A 27,111-nucleotide genomic window follows, 5' to 3' on the forward strand; every position below is an offset into this window, starting at 1 on the left:
ATTAATCCATTACAAGGGACTCTGACTCGTCCTGCTGGAGAGATTTGCGTGAGTATTCCTACAGATGGCTGAAATTGCACACTTTGAAGAATAAAGGATTTACAGAATTATATTAATGCTATTAATCATTTAATGCAATTGGTCACTATTGCCTTGACTGAGGTCAGTGGGAATTTTACCATTGATGCTTTGTAATTTGTTTTTCACTTCCAAAGTATTAATGTTGAAGTGAAAAATATCAGACAAAAATTACCTGTTGAACAAACAATAAGCTCAAAGAAAAGAGTTCAAGATATATTTTTGAAAAACATGATTAAAACAATATTGCTTTTTCCTACTTCCAATGACTATTGCTGTTATTGAACTGAGGAGACAGATTTTATTCCAGTGGAAATAAATGTTAGGATAAAAAAATGAGAAAATTATGATAAAGCTAGCAGAGAAAAAAAAAACAACAACCCTAAGATGTCAGCTTTAGTTCAGGTAGTCTGCAGTCACTGTCATGGTACATGCACAATTAAGGACAGTCTACTGTATTTTATAGCTTCACATACAAAACAGAAGGACTCATGGGAGCTACACAGCTAAGATTCTATTTCTCATGTGAAAAAAATTAAAAGACCAACATGTATTTCACAAGCATTATTATCCTATTAAATAAAATAGTACTCTGCTCTCTTAATTCTTTTGTTTACTAAGGTATCTATCTGAAAAACTTCTGTGCACATATATATATATTTTTATGTAAAAAGTAAGTACTCTTAAATCTACTGAATGTTTTCAACAATATAACCAAGCTCACTTTAACTGTAGCTAACTACAATTTCTCACATCATTTGTTATCTGTTAATTTATTTAGTTGATTTCGGCTCAGAACAAGTAGTATAATTTTCAATGAGAACAGTGCCTAATGTAGTATGTTTAAATACATTTTAAATTCTGTCTACTTGTATTTTACACTTTTTGGTCACTTGTGTCACAGTTTCGTAAAGGCATTTTTATTTTTCTTTCTGAAAATTACAATATATTTCTGCTGTTTATAGTCCTTTTTCCAACTTTGTTGTTCTTCTCTCCACATAACTGAGCAACTCAATGTCCTTTCTCTAGTGGCATGAAACAGGTCCATACATGATTGAAGTTACTTGTCATATTGCAGTTTTGTTCATTTCCTGATATTTTTTTTCTCCTCACACTTCTGTGAGAAGACCCAAAGGATTTCTTGAAACAATGTTCACATCTGAAAATCGGATAAATAATAAAAATATCATGTTTGACATGAGGTCAATCATTAACGTAGACAAGGAAAATTCACAGAAAGGAATGCCCACTATCAGTAAATTGTCCAAACACTTTTATAGAGTACACAAAAATATTTACAGGGGATTTATAAGGAAACAGCAATCATTTCTACAGTTGATTCACGTAAAAATTGCCAAAAGGAACAGCTGAGTGAATAATTTGGTCAACATCCTTTCCTCCCTTATACACAAACCTAAGTGCAGTGTGTTGAGAAAGATACTAATTATTAAGCATGTACAGTTTTGTTTAAGTCATTCGCAAAATGGAAATCAATAAAACCTGATGTTTTGGAAAAAAGAATGCTCTAAGATCTTTTGAACATTTTTTTTCTAACCATATTAACTGTGAATATGCAAGTTGGCATATCATATTAGAAATGATTGGTTAGATCAATGAGGAAAGCGATCTCTATTTTTGCAGATTTCTTCCTTTGTAAATGCAATTAAAAAGAAGGATAGCATATAAAATTGGAAGACTCTCTTTTTCTTGTTTACTAAATTATGAAATGATACATTGAAACATATTTTGTGGGCGCTGTTTATTATTGGAAAGGCATGTAATTCTTCTTCTTCTTGTTTTAAATAAAACATTCACTAAATAGCTGTTATATTGAATAAATAATACAAAACACCCAGCAGACTTTTGATTATATTGTTTTAGAAGTGATGGGAAATAAAATTGCTGATATTTCTCAATAATTATGGATCCCATAGGTATTTTCTTCTCCCTAAAACAGAGGAGTAAACAAATGTACATTTCTGTAATGACTTGCAAAATCTACTGCTTTTAGAAAAAATTGTTGGGCAAATGAGCATACTGGTCTGAATGGAGAGCTCTGACTCAAAAGTACTTTAGATCTGCTTTATATAGTTGCAGAGAAAGAGTAGAGAATTTAGGACACTTTAAACTCTCACAAACAGTTACTTTTGGTAGCAGTATTTCCTTTTCACACAGAACATAATTTTCAAGGTAGATGTAATCAACTATCATGAATGTAATTGAAACGAGTTTGTAGCCTTAAGAGATTATTACAAGAAGTGCATTTATAAAGATTTAATTCAGTGTACATAAAAATTAAATTTAAGTGATAATTTGGATACAATGTGGTTTTTACAGTACACTGGATTTTTTCATAAGAATATTTACTATCCAAATTGCTCGATTCAAGATAATTTCATCTGTTATTTGGGAAACTATTTAACTTTTTTAAAATAATGAAAAGATTGTATTATCACATCCAATAAGCTTTTTTTTTTTTAATTTTTAGTACTGAAGGGCTGAGCAAAAAATTGAGGGGAATAATAAGCATTATTTACTGAGTTAACCTGAACTTTTGGGATATGAGTATGTATGTATATTTGTGAGTGCACATATAGGTTTATATATATGTATGTATCACACACATGTATGTATACATATAAACCTGTATGTACTTATCCTACAGGATAATTTTGTCCTCGCAGCCCAGAAAGCCAGCCAACCATATCCTGTGCTGCATCAAAAGAAGTTGGACTAGACGTCCTTCAGAGGTCCCTTCCAACTCTAATGATTCTATGATTCTACGATAATACTGATGTTCTACTAAACCTGCCTGCTTCTGGAGTCTGAGCTGAAATTAGTCTTGTTAATATACAAATGTAAACTAACATATACTCATACTTGCTAATATACTTAGGTATTATACGCCTTAAGAATATTGGTTGAGTAAATATCTTTGAGAAAGAACGGTTGGTCTTGCTGCTTAATTTCTAGCAGATGTCAGTGAGCATAGCAATTTCAATTATTTTTATGTATTTTGCCAAGCTAACTAAATGCACAAGCTTCTGATTTCTGACTCTCACTCTAGACTTTGAAAACTTTCCCCTGTGTGGACAGCAGTCATCTACTTCTAATATCCATACACACTGAGAGAACACAAACTGGGAGCAGTCAAAAAATCCAAACATTTCTGACAGCCTATAATGAAGTGCAACATGATCTGAATTAAACTCAGTTTAAAGGCAGGAAATTCACACAAAGGTGTTGGAAGTGTCAGTGTGAGAAAGTAAGAAGACAGCTGGCTGCTTAACACAGGTCAAGCTCCAGCTATTCACATGGTGCTATGGAAGAACAAGGTTTCGATTATCTATTCATGTTATGGGTGCAGTGCACGTTGATCAGTTTGTTGTTGGTGACTTAGTGACTAAACCAATATGAGACAAAAGGTACTTATGATAAAATCGTTTAGTTTTGTATTGTTGTTTTTCTTTTCCATAAGAAAAACTAGAGGCAAAAAGAGAGGTGCAGCCCTGATGGAGAGAGTAATAGGAGATACTGAATGAAGGGAGGAGGTCCAAAGCAACATTTCCAAGTAATTCTTATTGTCTCACTACCTCATAAATGCAATACTTACATGTGAGCTTACCTCAGGAAAATATTTGTATTTCCTTGTAAGGATTTCTCTGAGAATGGTACACACAAATACTACCTGGCTTCAGTTTTTTTTTTTTTTTTTTTTTTTTTCTTCATATCTCACAAGTCTTGTTAACTATATGCTTTACCAGTTTAGCTGAACTCTTTAATATCTCTTTTTTCAAGCAGAGGGAATTTTTAATGCCAGCTTAGAAATATTCATATGAATTTGTTGCTTTTGAAGCTCACATTAGAATTCAATTATATTTGGGTTTATTTCCTTGATATTTAGAGAAAATATGCAGCAATTTTCACACTAGTTCTAATTACAGGAAGATTAAAAAATTATTTCTTTTGTCCCTGTTATACTTACATAACAAAGCTTTCAGATGTCATCAAATCAAATACTCTAAAAATAAAACATAAATATTTCTCTTTTTTTTTTTTCTTGAAAGTGATGATGATTATTATTATCACTACTATTTTACAACAACTAAACATTTACTAAGGAACACAAAATATAGACCTGACCTGACCTAACCAGGAAACATTATGTAGAAGGATTAGCAGGAGAGTAAAATATAGCTGTGTCTTATATACTGGGGATTACTCTCTTGCATACTAGGCAGCGTGTTATAACTAGGATAATTTTTTTTCCAGTATAAATCACTAACAATTTTTTTCTGTTTTATATCTCAGGAGTATAAAAAGAAGAATGAAATCTGATGAAAGGTTGAAGCTTGAGAGAATATTCTGGCAGCCACTAAATCATTCTTTCAGGACACATCATAATTCTTAGAAAGTAATAATATCCTTTAGTTTGAAGCATAAGGTATGCAGTAATTGACAGTGGAAAAGAAATATTTCTTTTGGACAGTTTATTCCATGGTAAAGTTTCCTGAATCTTTTTTTTTCAGTAAAACATCTGCTATTCTAAATAGTGATTCTTATGACTCCCAGTATAAATCTTCCATTGTACACCATAGCAGACATCATTTATAAAACACAATACAGAATTCCATTTTAGACATCATTAATTCAAGGCCATACATATTTACATTCCAGGCCCACTCCCAGTGAATGAATACATTAAAAGTAATTTCTCAACTGCCCCATCTTGCTTCCTATTAGCATTCAGGATGGTTAAAGCCAACTGAACAACAAACAGTGCAGATATATGTTTGCCAGAGAACCTAGTAGACCTGAAGTTCTCCCTGTCCCAATCTCACTCATTTACAGTGACCAAGGCAATAATTTCTACCATGGCATGTGACATGGTCACCAACTCTCAGATCCTGATCCAAAGAATTAGTCCTATGCTTCTAAAATTGATTGTAACATACATTTCTATCAATACACCCAGCTTTAAGTTATGGTTTATGCCATGAAAAATAGGTGACCAACATTTCATGAAAGAATTTCTCCTCTACCACTTCTTTAGAACCAAGTAATTGGACAAAAGTAAACAGATCTGTATAGCAAATCAGTTAGGCTTTGGGACCCCATACCACCTATGTGGCAAACATGGGGACAAATTTTATTTCTGGGGAGATTTAGTGTAACCCCTGTACTAAGCATTCCCATCTTGTGTGTGGTTTCAAGCTGTTCGAAGTCAGTTTACTACTACTATCAGGAAAGCAAAGTTTTTAGGATATTACACACTCCTGAGCTATAGTCTAAAGCTGTTCTCCATTTTGTTTCTTTGGATATTTTTCAGTGTGTGTGTGCAGGGGGGATTTACTCCAAAATTAAATCATTTTACTAAACAAGAAAACAACTGGCTGCTAGATCACAGGTGAACCTGAAACAGAAGAAAGACTGCCACCTAATACGGAGTTGAAGCTCAGCTCTGTATTATCTAGCTCTGACAAAGGGAAGTAATTAATCTTTTGCTGATGTGTACGAGCACTGAGTGTAACTGTTTTCTCTGAAGTTACTTATATCTCCTGTAGCTGTGCAGCAATCAGGCTCTCTCGTGGGGAAGAAACAAGTATGTAAGAGCAATCCCAGATCTATAATTTTTAGTAGTCTGCAAACGTCATTCATCTCCCAATAAAACATTTCCAAGGCTAATGTGTTTCGAATTGGGATTGCATTTTAGACTATAAAATGTCCAACAAAACTCTATTAATGCAAGTGCACAGACTGGCTGGACATTTTACGCAGTTTACTATTCAGCATGCATAAAAGTGAAGGGATCATTAAACCTAATGAATCTTTGTTCTGGCATGCTGCAGCTGGGCCTGCTGGACCTACATACATCTGGGGGGTGATTTGGAAGAAGTAAGCTATGCATTTTTATACCATCTATGTTGAAAATTCAACAGTTAAAATTAATAATGTATTTAGTGTGCAAATCTTAGACTTCTCCTTTAGCTCTGGCTAATGAAGAGCATCCTTAGTGTAGGAAGTGTGGAGGCAAGTACAGATCTTTTCCAAAGAATCCTTTCATGTCCAAATGTATGGTTGTGATACATTTTGTGCAGTATCAAGTAGTTTTACCTTATCTTGGGCACTATCAAGGAGAATATCTTTTCACTGTGACTGTCTCTAAAGGGTGAACTCTGGGACTTACAGAGCACAAAAAAATCCTGAGTACATCAGCAGTGCATTCTGCAAGTCCTGTGCCAGATCTGAGAGACAGTCCAGAGCCACAGCCACAAAAGTGCATTTGGTAGAAACAGGGACAGAACCTATGGCAAGGAAACACACACAGATCTCCTGCAGATCTTACTGCTACCAAGTTACACTGATTTTCAAATTGATGGAATCCTGCTTTAGTTCTACATAATGCTTTTTATCACTTGTCTGTAAGAATTACAGACAACACTGATTGCCAGTATCTTGTATTGCTGAAGACATCCAGATTTACAACTTATAAACACCCAGAAATAAGAAGCATTATAACACACATCTTTGAATATCAATACAGTTAGACGTGTTATCCTTGATGTCTGTTACATGTGGGTGTGGCATACTGGGCTACATCAAGATAGGATATTCACCAGAATTTCAACAAAACTTTGTCAGTCTCACAGGTGGTATGTATTTTGAAAATAATACAGTCTGATGTCCTCAGATCTATCCCATAATAATTATTCCAGTCCAAGAAAGGAAGGAGATCCAAGAATCATAGAAACAAGAATCGGATAGAAAGGAGAGGTCCCCTAACTTAATCTCTTATTAAATTTGTCATATCATAAAAATCATCAAGGTTGGAAAAGATGTTCAAGATCTCTAAGACCAAACATCAACATGGCCTACCAAATCCCATCACTAAACTATATCTTTAGTGCTCCATCCACACATCTCTTAAATATCTCCTAAGAATGGGAACTCCACCACTTCCCTGAGCAGCATGTTCCAGTACTTGCTCACTCACTTTGAGAAGAGGTTCTTCCTAATATCCAATGTAAATCTTCACTAGTGCAACTTGAGACTGTAAAATTGGAAAAACACTTTGTCACACAGCATGAGAAAACTCACAAAAACATAACATTGTCCATTTTATGACTGTGAGATGTTTTTAAATGAAAGAGAATATGTGTTGAATATCCCAAAGTATCTGGAACTATACTTGTGAGAAATCTGACTGGCTCCATACAAAGCAGCATATTTCTGCTATCCTTTGAGAGCATTTGAATCACTGTCTGACAGCTGGCTCATCAAGAATACTTCATTGAGGTTTTAGTACTTCCTCACAGGACTTTGTGACAGAACCGGCAGGGACTCCTGTGTCTATTTCTCAATAACGTTATTTTCAATAAGATAACTTTAGTGTCAACTCAGCTTGAATTTCTTCCTGACCTGAAAACACAACTAAAAAGTCTTCAAGAACTGAACAGCTTGTAGTGCATTTATTATTCAAATTATTCAAATGATATATAAAACATATTTATAGTTTAGTTTCTCAAAATATGTATGCGTACACATATATGTACACCTAAAGACATTGGAAGTAATTTTGTCTTCTCTTAATCACTTGTAGATCCCTTACAGTTGAAAATAAATAATTGCAAGATACAACAGATGGCTTCACTTTTGTAAGAAGCCTCTACAACTGTTGTCTTACAAGTGCATTTTATACCATTTGGGATATATGGTTACTCTCAAGTTCACAAAATTTGTCTTTTTATTATCCATCATTACCCTCTTCCAAAGGTGATTGCAGCAAGAATGGGGTTGGTTTCTCCTCACTTTTGACAGGACAAGGGGAAATGGCCTTAAGTTGTTCCAGGGTAAGTTTTGGTTGGATATAAGGAAAAACTTCTTTACAGAAAGGGTTGTTAAGCACTGGAATAAGTTCCCCAGGGAGGTGGTTGAGTCACCATCCTTGAGTGTGTTTTAAAATCATTTAAATGTGGTGCTCAGGGACAAAATTTAGAGGAGGGCTGTTACAGTTAGGGTAGTATGGTTAGCTTGTGGTTGGACTTAATGATCTCTAATGTCTTTTCTAACCTGAGCAATTCTATGATTCCACTCAAACCACTCTGGAAGCAAGAAAACAGACACAATATCTGATGTATGATTACACTTAAAAGTAAATAAGTAAATAAATGGGGTTACAGATTTCTACATCAGAAAATAATTTTCAGGCATTTTTTTCTGACGTCATTTTACTTGTTATTGAAGCGAAATAGTGAGCTGAATTGAAAATCAAACACCATATAAATATGAAAATTGAAACATTAGTCTATGTTTTTGTATGCAATGTGATCCAGAACCATATACATTTGCAGGTGTGACAGCAATTCAGTTCAGCCTCTTTTTTTGGTAGAACATTCAACAGAAAGTGATATTTCAAACAATGTCATGTCATCACAGACATTAGTGAGCTTTGGGTTGGATGCTCAAAAACTGGTCAGAAAGTGAAACTGGATGGTGAAGGGAAAAGTGATGTCAATTTTTGTGCTACTAACTGGTCAGCTTAGGGAAAACCAAACGTCATAAAAGGCACACAGCAGAACGCTTGAATTGCAGAGAAACAACAGTCGGCAAGTCTGAGACATGGCCATACCTTCAGGTTATGTGGACATCTCTATGTGGTCTCTGAAGTTCAGGATAACCTGAGGCACAGCATCCTAATTTCACTTCATTTTGTAGAGAGTTCAATCAGACAGGAAGGACTCCAGGCATCTTGTCTAACTTATACTGGTCATATGATTTTGTCATAAGAGAAAGTGAAATATACAAAGACTATGGAATGGGAACATTACTGAAGTAATTACCCATTAATATTAAGAAGATATGCAAAGTCTTCTAATTTCAATGGGATTGAGATAGCACCATTTGCAAGTGTCTGCAGATGTCCATAAACTATGATTTCAATCGCTAGATTTACAGCAGCAGTTCCCTCTTCTCCCATTGTGAATGGTTTAGCAATGTCTGTATCTGCCAATCTTTGTCTCTCTGTCTGAGAGGCTGGGAGGAATATAGTTTATGTTGCTTCTCCTATTGCTGTAGCAGTTCTAAAACCATTAGACCAAAGCCAGAGACCAATTAAGTTTGATGTTATAAGCAAATATTTTTGCACTAAAGACCACATGAATAATAGTAATTAAAAAAAAGAAAACAATAGAAAAGAGAGAGAATATATGGAGTTCAAGTGTCATTGTTTACATTTCACAGAAGAAAAAACACTGTATATACAAAATATAGCGTAAACTAAAGACACTGGTAAGTGTGAAACTGGGAGATAGATCACCTGTGATTCAGTGCCTAATTAGAAGACAATTCCTCAATTTGTGCATCCCAACAACACCATTTTAAACTACTTTCTGTTGAATTTTGCAGGAAGTGAATTGCAAAACAAAGATAAAATGTATTAGTTGTTATGGTATCATAGTCACATTTCTGTTTTCCAGAGATCCTATTGCTTACAGGTACAGGAAAACAAGAATAAATATCTTCACAGTTTGGAACTACCTTAGTACAACATTAGATATAGATATCTATGAAATACCTTTTCTATGTCTTTTTTTCCCCCCACAAAATATTTCTTTTGGTTAATGTCTTGGATTTTCCTGGCACTGATCATTTTGCCAATTCCTAGAACAACTTGTTTTGTTCTTTCACAGGGTGTGTAACAAAGGTTTCTCTGAATTCAGATAAAGACTGAATATGTCTCTAGACAAAGGCTATTTACATAGAGGACAACGCTGAATCCTTACAAGAATAATTTGACTAGACTTTCCCATGTTTCAATGCAGCCATTATTGAACATTGCATTGAATCCCTGCAAGCAATTCCCCATATTCCTTACTATTCTCCTGCCTTTGGGAATGTTACCTCAAGCTGGACGCCACACATGCCTACATTCTGACACAGTTCTTCCACTTGGGAAGACCTCAGTAAAAGCAGATATAGTTGATATCAGTTGGCAGAGCTCAGTGAATAATAACAGTAATAATAAAAGATAGAGAAGCTTTATTCTGGTGTTGTTTTTTGGACATCTGCAGCCAGATGGGCACCTCAGGGAATCCTCTGGAGATTGCTGTGCTTCAAGCTACGTCTCCACAAGAAGCACATTTCTGGTATATGGAAGGCTTGGTATTCTCTATTTCCCAGTGAAGAAATGGTCTTAAAGGAAACACACCTTATAGCACCTCAGAAGAGTAAGTGACATGCATACAGTCTGTTTTTTATATCAGATGCAAAAAGTTCGGCTTTCTTTTTAGTAGTTTCCAATGAGATTGCAAAAACAGATCTACTACTTATGAATGTGAGCAGGACTAAACTTGCAATATACAGCTTCAACCTAAATACAAACAATACAACCTGGGAAACCAAACTGGGGTCTACTAAAATTACTAATATCCCTGATTAGCTGCATCAGGTTGAAGGTAGGACAGCCTGCATCTCAAACAACAACAACAAAAAAGTTAGACAAGTTTCTTTACATTTTCTTAAAAAGAACATTATTCTTTTTTCATAGCGTTACTTTGAGTTCAAAAAGCACTCCCAGAGACAGTCAGCTAGCCTCTCTGAAGCCTTTGCAATAATGGGAAATACATCACTCCTTTCAGAAACGGATAATAAACACCTAATTACATTTAGCCATGCTGATTTTATTTTAAGCCATTCCTTGAGATGGACAAATGCACGAAATAGCATAAAATGGCTTTGAAATTCAGAAAATAACTATTATATATAAAGTCTTCTTGAGAGCTTTCACTGAGTTTTGGCTGCAAAGGAACACATTTAAGAAATATCATGTCAGGTTCAGTCCTCTGGTTTTTACCTAGCTATTTTCAACTTTTATCTCTGTTGTTTTTCTCAGACTCTATCTTTCCCTCTTTCAATGCTGCTTTCCTTTGATGTCCGCATTTTGAAACATCAAAAAAGTTAAGAGAATGTGTTCTGCCTTCTTCCATGCACCTCAAAGATCCTGGAAACCCCAGGGATCTTCTAATAATAAACTGTAGCTTCCCGATGCAGAAAGTGTCTTTGGGACAGATTTTACTGTGATTGAATTTCTGTTTCTTTAGTTATTCTGTACAGACAACTGCAGTTTTCTTCTACTTTCAGGGATACTTTCAAACCATTCCTATCCAGTGCGAATGAAACCATCAACTGCATATGAACAACGACAGCATTTTGCTCCCTGGCTGTTAGCATGTCCACATTTTGCAGCAGATCTATATATCTATATCTATCTATCTATCTATATATTTACCTTATCTTCTTTTGTGATTCTGAGACTGTTTGTAGTACACTATACACAAAATAAATCTTTATTTAAAGTCCTTAAGAAATGAATTGTACACTGCAATTTTATGGCTCCAGTAAAAGTCCCATGTATCCTATCTTTTCTTTTAGGCACTTCTTAATTCATCATTGCTAGTAAGTATAACAAAACTATTCTCAGGATTCTTGAAGTAATAGTCTCAGTTTATACACCTACAATTATCACAAAATCATCACCTCTAACACACTTTATTTTTGCAAAGCCCAAATGAATAAGAGAAGGGATATTATTCCTTTGTATGTTTAAGAAAAAAGCAGAATAAAAGAATACTAAAGTTTATCTAACTTTAGCCTGAGTTTCTTTTCAAATGAACTGTTTATTCCCAACTTGGGCATTGTTATATGCATCATCCTCTGATGTTTAGCACTGTAAATAACACTACTGAAACAGAGCTTGCTTTCATTTCCATATGTAGTTGCTCCATTACTCACTCTTATTTGAAAAATCATTGTTTTAATTGGCTTTGGCAGAGGAAACTTAACCATATATCGCATTTGCTAGAAGGTAAGAGTCTGTCCTCTTTTATACGCAATTTAATCTGATTACTAAACAAAGGTCTGAGTTTTCCATAAATGAATAATTTTTGCTAAATTCTCATTTATCCTTTTGCAATTATTAAATAGGGGCCAACCCACATGACTGTTCCCCCCTTTTTTTCTTTCTTTTTTCTCTTTTTACTTCCCTGACATTCAACATTATCCTTGTATATCTGTTCCCATAGAATGGTTTTGGTAGGTCTTAGTGTTGATTCTGTCTGATAGCTTTGATGAGTAAAAGTTTGACTCATTCAATCAGATCCTAAATGTACAAAACAGATGCCTATTTGATGCTAATTGGCATAGAGGTCTGTCTCAGACAATTACGAACTTAGGCCAAATCTGGCACCAGCGTGGACTGTTTTTACCCTCATCCTCCAGATGTCCTATAGTTTAATATGCCCACCCAATAATGTTAAATAGCATGGGATACAATTACTGAATTATTGGCATGTTTTAATTACTTTGTGCACATTTTCCAGATAAATGGATTTTTCAGCAGTATTTTAAATAACTGTATGGTTAAAATAAGCATAAAGTCATCCTTTTAGGATTTAGAGAAACATATGCCACATATGCTTTCTCTCATACTCATGCATACCATGTGTACTTTGTTCATCTTCCATCTCTTCAACACAATTTTTATGCAGAGGATAATATCCCTGTGTCAGCCATAAATAATTTGAGCTTTCCTTGACTCTGCCATCATACCTTCTTTGAATTGCACAAAATAGCCAAAATATTCAGTCTGCAAACCAGGGATCCCTTCTGCTTCAGCTTCTGGTTCTGCTTCTGGTATATGGACTTCATGTTGCTGAGTTTTATTCTTCTGAAGAGGCAAAAAAGATCCTGTACCAGTGCAGCAATTGAATGGGGCAGCTGATTATTTTCAACAGTTCCAGGTTCTATTAATAGATATTAATAACTGTTTTGTATGCTAGTTCTCTTTTTGGTAAACTCTTTCTATAGCCTTGTTGATATTAAACCTATTGACAGTATAGGGAAGTGAAACATTTCTACAAAAGGATAATTTGCTATAAAAGGAGAATACAGAGGAGTATTCTCATCTGAAGAAAAAGATGATCAATCAACAGTTCAGTACAATTCTGCAACTGGAGTAAGACCAGTTTTGCCCTTCTCCACAGTTACAGCAAAAGCACAGTAATTGATTCTTCAGATGAATGAGCAGTGATACTTGCTAATTCTGAAAGATGTTTGCTTTCTTAGCTGTTCTTGATCAGTAACAAGCACTTAGCAGTTCCCTCAGGGCTGGGTGAAAAGTGGAAACATTAGAAATAAACATATGTTAATTAGTCTCCTTAGAAATTCTTTGCACATGCTGCAATTAAATTACTTGCAGTTGCCTTGAAAAAAGTTAAAAGACTGTCCTTATTATAATGTTTTTTTAATTGTTCTTTACATTAGCAATGGGAAACAGCTGTGTATGTTGTTGGTTTTTTTTTTCTTTTTTTAAAGTTACTTTTTGTTAAGAGTGCAGTTTGGTAACTGGTAAGATCTAGTATGAAATCAAGCATACCAGGAAGAAAAGGAATACTGGACATAATAAGAAGTCACATTTTTAACATTTTAAACATTTCCCACAGGAAAAATTATAGACAGAAGGAACACAATAAATTTAACTAATCTTTTTAATGCAGATCTGAGACTAAACCATGCAGCAAGACATTTCCCCATTTGTGGGCAATTATGGCAATTTTGGCAGATGTTATGGAGACCAAGAACTTAATTTTATTGTCTGGTGCATGTAATTTATAAGCTTTCATAAAACATTGATTAAAATAAACAGAAGCAGTCCTACTGATTTCTATGGGTATCAAATAGACCGTCTTCCTCAGGTTGTCTTTGCAAAAAATGACAACACATTGCAAGACAGACAACTTTTCCAACTACTTTGTTTTATAATGTATGTATAGTTGCTTAAAAAGTTGCAAGAAAACTTTAGAGTAGTGAGAAGAAAGTAAGCAAAATGAATTTAAATCCTTGCCAAGGTAATATCAGCAACCATAAATAGTTAAACATTTTATATGAACATCAACAGATAAAAGACAAAAAATATCCTACAGAGACTGAAAGCTTGGTTTATTCTTTTGCAATTTAGTGTTATAAACATCAAACAATACCTCTGGTTACTCCCTCTTTCTGGCCTCCAGAAACAGGACCTCTTTTTCTGAGAAGCAGAGATGACTCAAAAGGAGAGCAATGGAATTTTCTTTTTTTGAATCTACTCGTCCTGTATTTTGGTAAATCTTACTACCACAAGAATCATTCTGGGGGTTTCTACTTCCATGTTTAAAAAGTCAAGTTCATTGCTTTGTGTTTCAAGTGAGGAAGAGAGCACAGCCACTTTCTCCAGTTGCTTTGGCTCAGGACCACACCTGCCTTACCCATATCAGCCTGAGTCCTGTAGCTGGCACTAAATTCCACTCACATTTCACCCCCCAGTAGCCAGAAAATAATCATTTCATGTCACACACACACAAGGACACAGTCACACTGGATTCCCAGCAGTAGTTGGTCTCGGAGCACATACAATTCCCATCCAAGTTGCTGGGAGTAAAAGGCCCACACTTGTCCCAGTAAATAGCATTGAGACTCCCCCACTTGCTCACATCACAGCCCCTTAGGCTTACACCTCACACCTGAATCCAGCAGTTGGCACTAAATCTTAGTCCTACACACAAGACCCACCAACGGCCTGTCTGCTTCCCAAACCTGACTCCAGTAACTCTCACTGTCCTTCACTCACTCACACACCACTCTCACCAGGAGCTGTTGCATTGTCCTTGTAGTGTGCGTACACACATAAGAGAGTGTGAACACACAGGGAGAGTTAAGAAAAGATGCAATGAGGAAACATAAGACAGTATAAACTGTAGTGATCCAGTACAGATCTCAGCTAGATAAGTGACTGACAAGCCCAGTTTCACACATACCACTCATGTATATCCTTTTCTACCTATTCCCCTATCTTTGTCCCTTCCCTTGCATACCTCTCTGAGGTTGCTGAGCTCTGCATTTTCTGAGCTCTCCCAATCTGATCTGCTTCAAAATCGAGGCTGATCTTCCTGGAAACAGCGTCTATAGTGTGATAGGCCATCAGTTAGTCTGTGTGGGAGATGTGATTCTTGCCATTGTCTCAAGTTTTCTTTGTCAGATCTGTGTCTCAGCATTTTCCTTACTGTTCCCTCTTCTTTAGTTCTTATCATCCTGATGCAGAAATCCTCACTCAGATAACCTTACTTTTATCAATATTCTCCATATCGATACACTCCATATCTATATTTCTCAATTTGTACAACCAGCCAGGTTTCTATCTGATCACCATCCCCTGTTTAGAAGTTCTCAATCAGATAACCCAGCTGAAATATACAGTCCCAGAGTCTTAAGTGCCCACATCAATTAATCTGACTGACCAGACTTCGTTCATGTTACTACTTGCCTTTCTTATTATTCCACGTTGCACTGGAAAATATACTTGACCAGACACCCTGGAGGAACCCTTCTCCATGCCTTCTCAATAGTGAAGAATCTAGCACTGTTAGTATTCTATCAAGAATAGAATAAGAAAGTGAGAAATCCACAGTTTCTAGTGTGCTGAAGGTTTGGTCCACAAATAAAAGTTTGTTGAAGTGGTAACAGACAGTCCAGCTTTTTTGAATCAGAGGAGATAACTGTTCTCCTTTACTAACTCATTCAATCACAACTAGGCATGTGTGGCCTGGCAGTCTTCATCAACATCTCTACTTACATAGGATGTATTCACATAAAAGTGAATGAGCCTAACATATCTGCTGATTTGAGAACAACCTAGTTTATTCATGTTAGGCATTTCAGTTCCAACTAAAGTAATGAATGACTGTGTTTAAGTACCACACGTAGTTTGGGCAGTTTTTATTTGAAGTGCAAGAAGAAATTGAACTGAGTTTTCTGACATAATGGATGTTCCTTTCCCTTTCTAGTTTTGCAATGGAATGTCTCTGCAAGGCAATACAGTCTATTACCTTTTTCCTCAGATACATTATTTATGATAACTGTAAGAGTGCACTTCATTTTTCTTACAATGAATTCTTACAAGCTACCCAAATATGAATTTGTATTATTATCTGAAAATATATACGTTACTGGTATTGCAAAAAATTATAACAGATCTTATGCTTGATGTGAACATCAGATATTCTGCATTTAGCACTGACTGAAAGGCTTAGTTTGAACCTTAGCTGTTATATGATCTACAAATTACAAAAATACAAATGGGAAAGGTTTATGCACAAAACTAAAAGAGACCAAGGGATGATAATCAAAAGCAGATCAGGAAGACGACAAAAAGGACTAATCCCTTAGATTAATTATTAATATTGATGAAAAACTGACTTGGTTTTCCTGCTCTCACCTATGCAAAACTCAAGCCAAAGTTTCATAACTGTATATGTTTACCTATCACATGACTTATTACTGAATAACTAGTACTGAATATCTTAAGAATTATTGGAAGAACCCTTTTATTTAATTACTTTTAATTACTAATTAATTGGCTTTTCTAGACATTGGCAATGACTTTTTAATTTGATCCCTTTATTTTCTACCCTCTGAGAAAATCTTTTATGTCATCACACAATAAAACATGGGATAAGTTCTGTAGGAGGGTATCACTACTCTTCCCAGACAAGAGCTACCATAGAAACTCCAGTTAGATCTGATGTATGCATCAGGCTACATAGAACTCAATGACTTACAGATCTAGCCAGTCTTATAAGCTTCAGGACTCCTAGTGAAGAACTCCTATTTTCACCTGCTTTTTTCTCCTGCCTCTCTCTCCAGTTGAATCTCCAGAAGCAGCTGGCCAGGAAGCAAGAGATCTTTTCCCAATTTGTCCTGTCCATTAAGTCACAGCATGTCAGTAGCTCTCAAGGTTCTCTGCCCAAAAGAGTACCTCAAACTTACACGTTCCCAAACAAAGAAGTGTCGAAGAAAGCTCTGGAACAGAGCCTATATGTGGAGCCCATTCCCTCATATAGCTTCCTTTTAGTGAGAAGTCTTAATCTTTTAGACTAGGTTCACAGTTTCTTACAAATTATATTTCCACTAACTGGCTCCAAACTTCTCTAATTTCATGCGTGAGTAATTTTCACTGCTTCCTGAAACACATGAAAAGGTGTTACTGCCCAAACTGAACTCTAGAACTTCTTGTGCTAAAGAAAGAAATACTTCATGGAAATGAGAGCAGCTAAACAAATGGGTAAGTAATTAAAATAAATACTTAACATGCTATTCTTGGACTTCCATTAAGAACTGGGAAAAGGAAAATATATCTACACTGATTTACCTTCTTAGCAGAGTCCAAAGTGTTTGTTGATTCTTTTAGGATTGCATTTCTGCTATTTGAACATTGCTCAGAGAAACCTTTAGAGAGATTTAGTATAAACAAATCTTCTAACAGAAGTTGCCAACTGTCTGAACAATGTCAAGCCTACTGAGTTCAATGCTGTTACAACACTTGGACCTCCAGCCAGGCTGGATGGGATTTTGAGCAATCTGGTCTAGTGGGGATGTATCCCTGCATATAGCATTCAAATATGCAGCAGTTCAAACATTCATGTTGTACCAAGATGGTATTTTATTTCTTCTAGATTATTTTGATGTGCGCAGAAACAAATTCATAAAGGTGAGAATGTATTTAGTAATAAGAACTGAAAACAGAAAATCAAAATGCTTATTATATCACACTGAGAAGAGTTATCTTCCAGAATGTAAAAGAATTCTGAGACAAAATTGGGAATTCATGTCTCTTTGTCTTGCTCTTGCTCCCACTCATCTGATTCAACAAATTTCTGCAATTTTTCTTTAATAGTGTCTTGTAATGGTTTCTGTTTTTTCTTTTCTATGTAAAAATTCATCCTTTTAAAACACTTTTGTCTCTTTAATTCCTCAGAGATTTTTGCTCCTACATTAGTCATGAAGTATCATAGCATTTGAACCATGCATTACTGTCTGTTGTTATTTTGTCACAGCGCAGAAAACCCAGCAGCAATAAAACATAACAACCAGCATTCATCTTTACGTCAGAGTTGCTGTCCGTTTAAACTAGGGGGTTTCAGGTATAAAAATAAGTCTTAAATTAAAAGTAGTACATACTTTTCTGACATTGTAGTAAAAGCTCTCGGGATAATGCAACTCAATTGTTGGTTCTCTTTTCTTTGAATTTGCAACTCTCTATTAATGTGTCAATTAGCATCGTTATATAAGAAATGATAATGAGCTGAAATAGATGAACAAATTAATCATTACCTAAACGCAGTAGTCTACTATTTTCACTGACACATAGTAATTTATGAATTCCTTCTGGTTTCACACTTGGCAGTTATTTGAATCTTCTGAAAGAAAATGTTTTCGTCAAATAAAAAAATTACAAAAATTTAAATATTAATACACATCAAAATCAGTGAACACAAATTAAGAACATCTTGATTCAAGGACTGTTTCCTTGTGGCTTGTTTTTTTGTCCTGAAATTATTTAAGATGACACATTATTTTAGTATGTTCCTGAAATAAATCTAATACTGCATGCTATTTTGGTGGGATTGTTATACTTTTACTTCAATACAGTGCTCATATCTACCACATTCTTTTATACCTTCCCTGCACAGGGTTAACTAGAAACTTTAACGGTCTATAATTATTCATTTCCACTTCTTAAAAAGATGGTAGCCTTGCGTATTGCCAGAGATGGCTGCTTTTTAAGCAAATTTGAAAAGGATTGGAAGTGCATTCAATGGAAGACATTATATACATCCTGGATGTTATTATTCTCAGTGTGTTGGTTGAGTGACTGTGTTGTGTTTTTTTTCTTGGACCTTATATTAACAATGACAATTCATGCCACTTATTAGAAACATTTGTCTAATACATATCTCTTTGTGAAGAGAACAAGTTATTCAGTGTACTGAATGCAATTATTCCAATAATAACATGTAGAACATAACCCTCTAACAATTCCATTGCTTCACTTGGATGTGAAATGAGATCTGGACCCAACCCTTCATGGGAATCTCACTATATATAAAGCTACCTACATTTGTTTCCTTGATATTTCTACGCATTCAATAGCAAAATTTACATTTTTAATAGAAGGAAGATTTTTGCACTGTGAAAATCATTTGCAAATTGGTTCACCAAGAGCAATTTATCAATGTAGATGTTTTCAACTAAATGTTTTACTTCAAATTACAAGATACTTCTTCATATTAAGAAAATTCAAAACTGGTTGTGAGATTGTGGCCAGAAAGTAGTAGTCAATAGCTCAGCACCTGGATGGAGGTCAGTGATGAAAGGTGTCCTCCAGGGGACAGTGCTGGAACCAGTGCCCTTTAACATCTTCATGAATTACATCAATAGTGGGATTGAGTGCACCCTTAGCAAATTTGCAGATGACACTAAGCTGAGTGGTGTGGTCAATAAGCACAAAAAATGGAATACCTCTCATAGACAGGCTCAAGAAACAGGCCCAGCAGAAGCTTATAAGGCTCAATGAATCTAAATGCAAGGTCTTGCACCTGGGTCAGGGCAACCCTCGCTATCAATACAAACTGGTGGAGGAAAGGATAGAGCACAGCCTAGCCAAAAAAGACTTGGGTACTGGTGGATGGAAAGCTGGACATGAGCCAACAATGTGCCTAGCTCAGAAAACCAACCATATCCTGGGCTGCATCAAAAAAGAGCGGCCAGCAGGTTGAGGAAGGTGTTCCTGCTTCTCTGCTCTGTGCTGGTGAGACCTCACTTTAAGTAACATGTCCAGATATAGAGTGCTCAGTACAGGAGAGATGTAGACCTATTGGAGAGTGTCCATAAGAGGGTCACAGAAATGATCCAAGGGATGGAACACCTCCCCTATGAGGACAGGCTAAGAGAGCTGGGACTGGTTAGCCTAGAGGAGAAAAGGTTCTGAGGAGAGCTGATAGAGAAGTCTTTCAGCATTTAAAGGGGGGGGGCTAGAAGAAGGAAGGGACAAACTATCCTATCACTGCAGACCCTGCTAAAGGGAAATGTCTTCAAACTAAAAGAAAAGAGATTTAGATTGGATATAGAGAAGAACTTTTTCACAGTGAGAGTGGTGAGGCATTGGAATAGGTTTACCAGAGAGGTGGTGGATGCCCCATCCCTTGAGACATACAAGGTCAGGCTGGAGGGAGTTCTGAGCAACTTGATGTAGCTATAGGCGTCCCTGCTCATTGCAGGTGAGTTTGACTAGATTGCCTTTAAGAGTCCCTTCTAACTCAAATAATTCTATGACTCTACAATAAAATGATGAAATCGTGAAAAGTTTGTTTAATCATTGGATGAATACTAATTTAAAAATGACGCTTTGAGAAAGAGATTTTTCCAGTATTATCTGGGTGAGGTTAGATCAGCTATAGTTCGCATCTCTTCCCTCCTTCTCTCTTACAAAATTAATCACCATTGTTGATTGTTTGCATGTCATAAATAAAAGGGTTCACATGAATTTTGCACTTCACTTAACACAAATTAAGTAATTAGATAACAGCAAGGCTTTCCTTACCCAAGACAGAAAGAAGTGGGATGCTTAAAATACAGTCCACACTTTCTGGCATTCTGACTGTACAAAAAATGTAATAGAATGGGTCACATTGCTCAGAAATTCAAGAATTCACAGGAAACTTATCACAACCCTATAAATTTATTACAGTTTATTATCTAAGGTGCACTTGTTGGGTTTTGAGTTTGGCACAGACATAATCACTTCAGTTTTTTTTCTGCAGCTTTTGTACAGGAGCACTGATGGCTGGTAAGACACCTAAGCAGGTGTTAGAAGGTGCTTCTTTACCACCAGCCATCTTTATCTCTTACAAATCTACACTGCTTTGTTTTAAAATGCTCTTTCTTCTGACAACAGCTTGCCAGCCACAACAGCTATTTGATGCTCTGAGGGGCTGCCTACGTAGTTCTTGGATGCTCTTAGACCAGAAGACCCTTCCATGCAGAGAACATGCTTTTCTAGTGGTAGACTAAAAAAATTAGTGATGTATTCAGTCAGCAGGGATGCAGTTAAAATGCCATGGGCTGGCATGCTACAGGAACAGGATACTTTCACCAGCCAAGATCTGTTCTTAATTGAGCTGCTGTTTGTTAAATATTACGTAGTGATTCCATTGTGTACTTGTTGCTGCTTTTGTAGGATTACAAATGTTGATTAACTCAGAAAAAAATGAGTTATTTGATAACAAAAATCAAAATAATTACACAAACTTTTGCTCAGAAGTTTGCTCAGAAAGCCAATCATAGCCACTAAATGCTGTAATGGCAATTAGCAGTGGCACCCATAAATCCCGTCACTTGAAATGGAGGCAATTAATAACTAAATGCATACTGTGCAAGTAGTAAACAAGCATATCCATTTTGCAAAGCTCGAGTCGGAAGTCAGTGAAGAAAAAATACTTGTCAATGTATATTTCCCTCCCAATCATATTCATTGCAGAATCATATCCACCTTTGAAAAAAAAATATATATATATATAAAGAAGGAGAGAAAAAGAGTGGTAGATCCAGACCACAAAGAATTTCTCAGGTGGCTCCTGAAAGCTTTTCAGCTTTATAAAGAGACATTTCTACCAGTCGATATTTAGTTACCTTTTTTTTTTTTTAAACAAGCTTTCAAGCATATTTATTTATTTTCATTTGTGTTACACTTAGACTGACTCACATACCTCCCTTCCCAATCAGCCAGTTAAGTGGACAAGTTCAGTCCAAAGTGCAAGTATACATATCTGTCCTCTAACCTACAGAGATTTTAGGCAAGGCAAAACATCAAATTAACATAATTGTGATGACTGGGGACTTAAATTTAGAATAACATCTTGCATGTCCTATTCTCCTTTCAAAAAGATACAGCAGTTCTCTATCCTGATATTTCAGGCAACAGTGTGAGAACAAAGCAAATCTCAACCTTTCATTCTGCCTCTCTCTGGCTAAAGTGACAGATTCTACTGCTTTTCCTCAGAGTGCTTATCTTCAACAATAAGCATTTTTGAAATGCTAAGAAAAGTTGCACCTAATAATGGCAGTTTTCTCAGTGTAGAAAACACTTCTTAATGGAGAGTTCTGAATCCATTTCAGTATTTATTCTTAAAGTCAGAAATAGTGCTTCTAAGTGTACTTGTTTTCCTTTCGCTTGCTTGAACCAGAAGCACTGATTAGGGTATAAGTCTGGATACATAATGTGGGTTAAAAGAAGATTCCCCTAGATATATTCCAGTCTGCATTTCAGATCAATGTCTCCATGCATCTCTCCCCTAGATATCTCTCTGCTAGTTCCCCCAAGATAATTGCAGTACCTGAAACATCTTGATGGTGCTGCAGAAAAATATTTGCCCATAGAAATGTTTTTGTCTTTCAAATATAGCTGACAGGATTTAACCAAATCAGGGAAGACATTTCCTTGGCTGCACAAGTCATTACTTCGAAAGAAACTAAATAGGGTAGTTGAGTCTGGTTGATTGGTTGAGTCATAGGAGTGTACACAAGACCTGCCTGCATTTATTTCTTCAAAATTTCTTTTGATAGCTGTTCATTACAAAAATATAAAGACTTCCTTGGAGATGAAGATTTGTATTGCAGCAGTTTTCTCACAAGGTAGCCAAAAAGTGGCTAATTTATAATAAGTGTCTGCCTTTGTGTTGAAATATTATTTTAAAATTCTTTAATCTATTTCTAAAGGGAAAAAAATGACTTCTGAGTTATAACATCTAAAAGAGAAGTAGGTCAGAGAAAAAAAAAAAATCAAGCATTATTTTAATTTTAGTTAACATCCTTTTACATAAATACAAATCCTTTTATTGAGCTAAAGTAGCAAATTAATTACTCATGCTGGAATGACTCCTGGATTTAAATACAGAATACTGATTTAGATTTTAGTCTTTACTTTGGAATCAGTCTTTAGCTATCCTTTTCATACCCTTTTGAAGAAACTCCTGAAAGGAATTAAACAAAGATATTGCATTTTATAAATTGTATGTCATAAATTTCAAAGATTCATACATTCCTGTAATTAGATATTACTAGGCATTTGACCTAGGTCTTCCTTGTAAATCCAGTGCAGTAGTTAACAGAACATGAGAGCATTTTTAAATTATTATTCCCCATCATTCAATCAAATTTTTCCAAACGAATGGACAAGTTAAAATAGAGTAACTGCACAGAATATAGTGAAATTTTTCCAGGAAGTAAAGTACTATGCAGAGCTTCCTATATGGTAGAAATGTATAGCCTTGTGTAATTAAAATAAAGATTATATGAAGCCAGCACATAACTTCAGAATATTAAATCAAATATGTAAACAAATAGTTTTAAGGTTTATATTTATTATTTTATTACTGCTGTTCATTTGTGGACTTGTTTTTTTGGTGATGTCAGTGATTCAGAGTAAGGCATCTTCCAAAACCATAATCATTAAAAAGTCATGGAGCTGGATTTCAGTTTTATCAAAATGATATAATCTTTCCTCCGATTCAGAATTACTCATTAGTTAGAAATGAAACTCTATTCTACACTGCTTTGATGCAGTAAAGCAGTTTTGTTTGCTTTCCTTTGGAAACATTGTTTCAGACACAGTCACAGTAGAAATATGCATTAACTAGACAAATAAACAATATAAACTGGTAAAGATTTTGACCCACAATAAAATAAAAAATATCAGTTCATTTTACAGTGTAAAAATAGAAGTTAGTTTTCAAAAGGTATTGCTAGGAAAATTAATATAGAAAGTTTCTAGTTTTGACACCTGAACCTTTTGCAGTCTGCTGAACTTTGTAGTAAACAAATTCACTTTTTTAGTACTTTTAACAGGGCTCTTTTTAATTCCATGTCTACTGGGGTTTCTTACTTCTCTTCAAGCACTTTTAAATGGCTGTTAGCATCTCTCTCTGTTGAAGGAAAGATTCTTGCAAGTATAGCCTTATGACAGAATGAGGAATTACATGACTCAGCTCCAGAATATTCACACTGACATTATGCTCAGACCTAAGCATCCTGAGTCTGTCTTGCTGGACAATTCAAATAATATATCTTCACATGCTTAATTATTAGAGGAGGAGTTTGGTAAGGAAGTACAAACAAGTCAGTAAAGTTTTTATTTCTTCCATCTTTCCAAGAAGAAAAATACAACTGTTGCATTCTATACACAGGAAAGCAGATACGCAAGTGTGACTTGCAAGTCATACACAGGAGTGGTGACACTAAATCTAAGTGGAGAGTAAGGCTTCTGTAACTTAGCTCTGCAAATGATCGTCTTTCCTTTAACTACTAGCATAAAAAAACCCACAACAATTCTAAATTAAGGAAGTGGCATGCCTACAACCTTCAACTTGCTTGTACCATATCCTAGGTAAGCAGACCTAGAAATTCTCCCTCTCCTTCCCCTCCAAGAATTTAAGTGAGTTGGAAAGTGATCAACTCCAGTACAGGGATGTCAGATTTAAAAGGAGCTCAGGGGAAATCAATGCAAGTATTGATTTGATTTGCTGTTTGAATATAGAATAGAAGATACATACTAGAGAAAAGAGATTAATTCAGCAGAAAATCTGTGCTATAGCTGTGCTATGAATATTTGATGGGCTTTCAGTGTGATAAAGCCAATACTACTCTATCATGGCTAAGGCAGAACATAATCCTCACTCTGTGCCTGCCTACCTATTAATCACATTTCATGCTACAGGAAATAATGGGATACAGATAAACCCCAGAATGTTGTTGTACATACAAAAGACCAGAGCTCCAGAATTCACACAATCACGCCTAATACGTTACTGCTTCCCTTACTGGTCTATTTGTTCACCAGTTTTTTGTTAGGTTATCTGTCACAGCTGCACTGAGACAACAAAGCAAGGCTTTGAGTATGTTACTCCTAAGCCTCCCTTCTGCCACCTCCCAGGGCTGCTCACATTATCTGGCACTAGTTTTACTTCTCTTTCTTATAACTATCATATATATCTTTTTTTCTTACACCAAAGCAGCCAATGCCTCAAATAATTAAAATCTGACTGAAGTTGTATCTTTCAAAAATCTCACTATTGAGCTCAACATTTGAACATATACAGGAAAACTTAAGAGTACTTTAACTTGTGCTACTGAAAAAAAAAAAAATTGCTACTGGACAAAAAAGAACAATACATTTAGTTCTCTCTTCTTCAGGTGCAATTTGTTCACTTTTTAAATGTTTTATTTTTCCCAACTAGCACAAATGCTTCCTCCATAGCTGCATGCTTCCTTCAATACTGGAAAGATTATTCCCCTCTATTTGTATTACTTGTTAAAGTAGGCGGAGGAAACAGAATCAAAGTTTCAGCAGCTTTTTCCTCATTCTCCCATTTTTCTTTCTCCTCTGTTGTGAAGACATTTTTTTCTTTAACTTTTGCTCAAGACAATTAAGGCTAAAAGAAATAAGTTACTACTCAAGTTCTTTAAAAAGATACTTACTTAAGTTACTTTTTTAATTCAATTCCTCCTGATACACTAATTTGTCTTATGTAGCAAGTTAATTTCCTCTTGAATTTCTCAAATGCTACTATATTTAATTGGAACAGGCTGTTTAAAAAGATTAGTTAAATTTATTTTGGCTCTCATGTAAATGTTAGGTTCATGGGTGTCATAGAGTATTTATGTGAACTGGATGCTTACTGGGAATGAAACAGCTGCTGCAGTTTCTGCTTATCAAATCTGCAAATACAAGTCACATGATTTCTGCCTAGCTATGCAGAAAGGGCAGAAGACAATCAATTGAATAGTAATTATTTCTTTTCTAATACGTTCAAGAAAAAAGAGGTTGCAGTACAGGTGCAGGTTGCCGCCAGAGATGTTCTGTGGAGAGCTGTTATCTCAGTACACTGATTTGGATTAACCTACTCTGTCTCAGGAAATGTTACACAACATAACCTCGACAAATTTTTAAAATAAAGCTGTAAACAACTGTAGTGCTATAATGTGATGGAAAGTACAGCAGTAATAGCAGGGTGGCAAAATCTTTAACTGCAACAACTGAGGACAAGCCCAAATGCAGATGCTGTGAATACAGAAGTGAAAGAAAAAAAAAAGCTGCTTACCTTCAGAATGCCTCCAGTACATAGGGAACTCCACCAAAATACCCTTACCTCCACTGCCAACCCTTAAATGATGTTTGGGAAGGGGTGGATCCTGGCTCCACTCCATCCAATCACTCAGGTGCATTGTATCACTCAGTGCATTGCATGCATCTGAGCTCCCCTGGGTTGTCCCTGCCTTCCCACCAGGTGTCCAATCACTGTTTCAGGCCATGACTTAGCATTTCGACTACAACAATCTTTTGATAATTTAAGTCAATATCGTGTTCACTAGCCCTGTGATATTACTGATGACAACAACACATACTCATTAAAAAATTCCCATGAGAATTTTGATACATTTTTGTTTCGAAGACAAAGAAAAAAAGGTTTTGTAAACGTAACCTGAGCTTTCTCCTTCTCAAGCCTCAAACGAGAAAGATATTCTCAGATACCAAAAAAGAAGACAGTGTTGTAAACCTTAATATCCTAAGTTCTATGATGTTACTGCAGAAAAACTGTCATTTGTTATTGCACTTACTCAATAGCCTTTGAAATTGCTTTTAAGTCAACAATATGTATGAAAATTACAATTTGCATCACTGTGACTTGAGAATTATTTCATGTTATACGCTAGGGTCCAGTTGTCACAAAATAAAAAACTTGTCTGACTCCTAATGACCATTAGATTAGTCCCTTAAAGCATCTATGAGAGAGTCCAACTCACTAAGGAAGATGAATTCTTAGACAAACAACTATTTTTCCTGCATAGTCTCCTTACAGCATGATCTTCAAGTTGGTCATTGTAGAGAAGAGAATTTCCTCTTCTTGGCCCTTTTATCACAATCACATTGTGATAAAAGATGTGACATTGAAGCACATGTGACACTGAAGCAGAGTGTCTGTCATTTTCCAATGTCTGAAGACAAGTTCCTCACTGTCATATTTATTGCTCTCACTGCAACACTGTAAAATGTCTTGTAAAACTGGTAAGAAATGGACTGGAAAAAATGAAGGTACAATTGCATGCCCC

General features: G+C 35.6%; 1 long non-coding RNA gene across 1 annotated transcript; it reads right to left on the reverse strand.

Annotated features, from left to right (window-relative positions):
- Window positions 1–1,160: 1,160 nt before the first annotated feature.
- Window positions 1,161–26,119, reverse strand: LOC149919028 (uncharacterized). The gene is made up of 3 exons (XR_016464726.1): window positions 26,103–26,119; window positions 12,685–12,802; window positions 1,161–1,237 (listed from the first exon to the last, which is right to left on the reverse strand). It is a non-coding gene; the product is annotated as an uncharacterized LOC149919028 (long non-coding RNA).
- Window positions 26,120–27,111: the final 992 nt, after the last annotated feature.

Source organism: Phasianus colchicus, chromosome 2 (assembly GCF_987193195.1).
Source record: "Phasianus colchicus chromosome 2, bPhaCol1.hap1.1, whole genome shotgun sequence".
NCBI classification, from domain to species: Eukaryota; Metazoa; Chordata; class Aves; order Galliformes; family Phasianidae; genus Phasianus; species Phasianus colchicus.